The sequence below is a fragment of the Sarcophilus harrisii genome, chromosome 3, assembly GCF_902635505.1.
Source record: "Sarcophilus harrisii chromosome 3, mSarHar1.11, whole genome shotgun sequence".
Lineage (NCBI taxonomy): Eukaryota > Metazoa > Chordata > Mammalia > Dasyuromorphia > Dasyuridae > Sarcophilus > Sarcophilus harrisii.
Genome location: NC_045428.1, coordinates 56,483,743 through 56,488,506, shown reverse-complemented (window position 1 = coordinate 56,488,506; position 4,764 = coordinate 56,483,743). Strand labels below are relative to the sequence as shown.

The window sequence follows — 4,764 nt, the reverse complement described above, 5'->3', positions numbered from 1 at the left end:
CAGACTCAGGAATAATAAATTGGGTTCTTATTCAAAAGAACACCACTGGGAAAATGAGTCTGGAGGATCCTACTTTAAGTAGAGGCCAAGACTGTTCTTCTAACTCTTCTTTCCAGATACTAACTTCCACCTATAACAATTCAGGATCACAGTTTTCTGAGTAGCTTGTGGCATATTCCTTTCAGATGGTGGATTACTGATTTGATAATACATCAGAGAGTCATACCTGAATTTAAAACTCCAAATAACATCAGCTATAGTCCCAAGAGATTTTATCTTAAAAAGTAAGTCTCATTAATCAAAGCTTCAGGTGAATTTAATTAGCTCTCAAGAATCACATGTACTGAATAAGTATTGACTATGATCTTACAATGATAACAGTAAAATATTCATCTTAGAAAGTTCACAGCTTATCTTTCATATCTAAGTAGATGGTTTTAAGTTCAACATTACACAAATAATTTTTGCTTTAAAATACTCAATAACTAGTAACCAAAGGCTCAAGTTTTAATATATATGCATAAATTCAAAATTGCATATTATCTAAAAATAAAAATATGTTCAAAGGAACAAAGGAATTAGCTACTATTCTCAGAATCCCTTTAAATAATAAGTACAACTTTAAGATGGTTCAATACAACCAATTAAAACAAAATTTCCTAAACTTCACATACATAAAAAATTTTCATTTAATATTTTTGACCCCTTTTCTTTGTAGCAAAAGTCATTCTGGTATGAGAAGTAAACAATAGAAATAATTTTTATATAGCAAACTTATAGATTATCAATAAACCATTCCTTTTTTGGAGATTATAAAACCTAAATAAACTCTTCACAGGACTGACAAGATGGTTTCAAAAGACAGTAATATTTCAAATAGAGAAACCTACAAGGGTCCCAGAGAAGGGGTTAGCTTGACGTTCCTACCTGTTCACCCCAACCATCTTTAGGACTTTTCTATGGTGTGTATTCTTTGATACATTTCCTTTCCCACCCAAACATTTTAACTACCCTGGTTCAAAGTCAATTTTTGCAAATTATAAATTGTCCTTAGCAATCTATTCTTGAAGTTCCTCCACAGGTCCTTTAACTCTGGTGTTCTCAGTCTTTGGATTGCAGCCTCAGTCATCTGCAACATTGGTAAGGTCCTTCCCACTCTGCTTCTTCTAGGACTTAGTAAGCACCCACTCTCTTGGAACTGCATACTCCAAAGGTGTTGTCTGCATCAGCAATCTTTGCTTTTTAAGTTCTGAAAGAGATGAGGATAATGCCAGTATATAATTATTTTTATTTATTTCAAAAGAGGGTACTTCCCTTTCCCCTCTCTTATAGGTTAACCCAAACAACATCTCATATGGGAAAAGTCCAGGATCACTTCTGGGGACAGTTCTAATATTTTGACAAGCAATAAAGAAACATTTAGTCCGAAGCAATTTAGTATCTAACATCAATTTGGTAATCTGTTTCTTAAAAACCTGATTCATTCTTTTCACTTTTCCTGATGAGGGCAGATGCACTCAATTTGCAGCACCTCTTCTTTTATTTCTTATAAAACCTTAGAAATAAAGTGGATTCCTTTATCAAAATTCAATAGTCCATAGCAATCCACACCTAGATATTATTTATTCCAATGTTATTCTATTAATCCCTCTCCAGGTAGCAGAGCCAGGCTCTCTTAATACTCTTCTAATATGTCACTAAATTATTTACTGCCTCCAGATTTTGTATTAATCCATAAATCTTATCTGATTTCTTAAGGGGCAAATAGGAATATTGAAAGGGGACATACAAAATAGTCTATCCTTCACAAGTCCTTTTCTTACTAATTGCAATCCTATTTTTCCCTTCAAATAATAAAGTATTGTTTAGCAGACACATCACATTTTCTAGACTTTTCAGACTAATTTTAAGTGGGGAATTTTTAAACCTCTCCTATTTTTCTCATTCATATTTTACCAAAAGAGGGTGCATTTTAAATCTTACTGATGGTTCAACACCTTTACTTCCAATACCAATAGTATAATACAATTTCTGTCTGGCAAGTTATTCCCTACCTCTGAAATTTATATCTATCCCACAATTACAATCCTGAAACTCCTGACTAATTTACAGAGTGAGGATTTCTCCACTCCAGTAACTACTAAATCTTCTTTTTACTCTTGTTCTACACACACAATGATTGCCAATCGTAGGTTTTAACATAATGAACAATCTTATAATTTTCATAAGAACTCATCAAATGGTCATCTGTAATTTCCTCTTAATTCACAAGCAAGGTTGGAAATACCCAATCTCCTAAATTACAATTACTGTTTGTAAAGCTGATAATAACAACAGGTTCTTTAACCCATTTCCACCTCCTGTTAGTTTTTGAGTTTATATTCTAATAACATTCAGATTACTAGATAACAAACCAGATCTGGGTTCTATGATCTCAGAAAGAACCCATTGCTTATCAGTTCAAGTAGAATAGAACCAATTTGTAGCACAACCAATTAAGTTTCTAATTTTGACACACATACCAGTTTAAAAGCTAATTTAAAATTAACTAGTACTTTAGTTTTTTGAGATTCCCTAAAATCTACCTAGATGTTCCAGTGAAGCATAATTATCTTTTAGTTGTTTTTCCAATTCATACAAACTTCTTCTCTTTTGTAAACTAAGAAAGAGTTATGTGCTAATTTTTGCTTCATATGGGTTTGTACGTTGAGATTCTTCTTAGCATGGTTCTACAAGCCTGAGTTTTGATAACAAAGTTTCAGGCCCCTTGCTTGCAGGAGTTTTTAAAGTGGTAAATATACTGCTTTTCTGTTTTCCCAGAAGTTTACAAACTCTCTAATTCCTTTCAATCTATGCTTTTCTCATTCCTATATGATTAAACTTTCTCATTTATCTTTCTGTTTACATATAAAACTGTATATCTCATTTCTTTATCACTCTGATCTGACACTTCTTCCACTTGCTTTTTACCATCTTCACTGTATTAAATATATTTCCTTATTCTCCCTGAAAGGTTACTGCAGTCATCCAGAGGCAGAGGGAGGGAAAGAGAAAAATATTCCCTTTCCTTGCACTACCCTAATCTCTAAGGAGCCAGAATTACCTCCCAAATTCAGTTTCAAATGAATCATAACCTCAAAATTGTCTCTATGGGATAAATCTCCTCTCCTTCCATGAAACAGGACAGATACCAAACCTTCTAGTTATTATTTCTAAAAGTGCAGGTCCCCATTCCCAAAGTCATCTGAAATTCCAATCTATTCTCCTACATTCCCTTGCTCTCTTTCATTTCCCAAAACTAGAGCAGTCTCTCACTGAAAGGGAGCTAATAAAGCCACCTCTCTCAACCCACACCAAGTTTGATGCAGAGGAATTTTAGGACTCTGAGTCAAGGATTGAAGGATCTTAACTTGAGCCATTCTGAAAGAATTACTACTATGAATGGATTCCAGCAATTCAGCTTGATATTTTTCCAAGCCAGAGATAAGAATTCCACACAGAAGCTGAATTCTTATCTCTCACAAGCTTGCTAACTTTTAATGTACAACACAGAGTGCAAAGCAGACATTCACACAAGATACACACAGAAATCTATTTCTAGCTTTTACAAGATTTAAGCCTGACATACCCAATTAGTCCTGGGAGCATCCTTTCCACATAGAGCAACAATATTTTATCATCTTTTTCTTATCCTTTTCTTATACTTGGGTAGATCCCAATTGCTTAGTCAGGCCCCTAATGGACTATCAATTGGTACTTCACTTTTGTGCTCTAACTGCACAGTCTTAGACTGTTTGTTGCCCATAATTTGGTTGGGAGCTGTCATCTGTCTCCTCTGAGTCTCAAGATTTCATGAATCAAAATATCAGGAGAAGTTGCTCTTCTCTCTCAGTCACCCATGAAGCCTACTTAGCAGCATTCTTCCTATTGGGGTTTGTACTGTAATTTGGTTGGGAGCTGTCATCAGTCTCTCCTAAATCTCAAAAAGTCAACAAATAACCCCCGATCCTTTAGCACTTACCTCTTGGCTATGTGTACAACTTACATGACTGTTCTACTCACCCAGCTGGGTGTACAATAAGAGTCTTTTCCAGGTTTGTTCCTGCTTCATCAGAGTCTTTTCTTCTCCTGTCATTCAGCACATCAGGAGGTGACTCACCCTCTGGGTCTGCCAAAGTTGGGTGGGGCATACCTATCCCCAGTCTCAGAAATAGAGCTCCTCTCCCAGTAGACTTCAAGATCCCAGACGAGCCCCCATCTTATCTGTGTGGGACAAAGACCATGGGCTCACATAATCAAAGAGATTCCTCAAGGTGGAAGCAGAAAGAAATTTTACTACTATCTTGAAAGAAAAGGCATCTCCCTCCTAACAAGCAGTCAGACAAAGCAAAGCAAATCACAGAAGGAAAGCACCAAATTTTATATCCCTAAATGGGAAATCCCCTTCCACCACTGACGTCCAATCCCAGTGATTGGGAGGCTGGCTCACAATCTAAAATGGGGAAAATTATCCCTGATACAAGGAATAGGGAAACAGAAATTAACCAACTCAAAGTCATAAAAGCATTTATAACCTTATATGGTCTAACTCCTGCTGATGTGGCAAAATCTCACAATAGCACTGAAGAGAGGCAACTTGGAGTTCTCATTTCTCATAAGTCAGATAATTTCTGGTAAATGAAACTGTTAGAGTTTGAACAAATGAGAAGTCTTCACCTATCACACTCAGTATTAATACTTTTTCAAAGTGTTTTACATATGTTA

General features: G+C 35.5%; 1 long non-coding RNA gene across 1 annotated transcript; it reads right to left on the bottom strand.

Annotated features, from left to right (window-relative positions):
* Positions 1–289: 289 nt before the first annotated feature.
* Positions 290–4,464, bottom strand: LOC116422219. Its single transcript, XR_004232782.1, has 2 exons — positions 4,063–4,464; positions 290–1,249 (listed from the first exon to the last, which is right to left on the bottom strand). It is a non-coding gene; the product is annotated as an uncharacterized LOC116422219 (long non-coding RNA).
* Between the last annotated feature and the right edge of the window lie 300 nt (positions 4,465–4,764).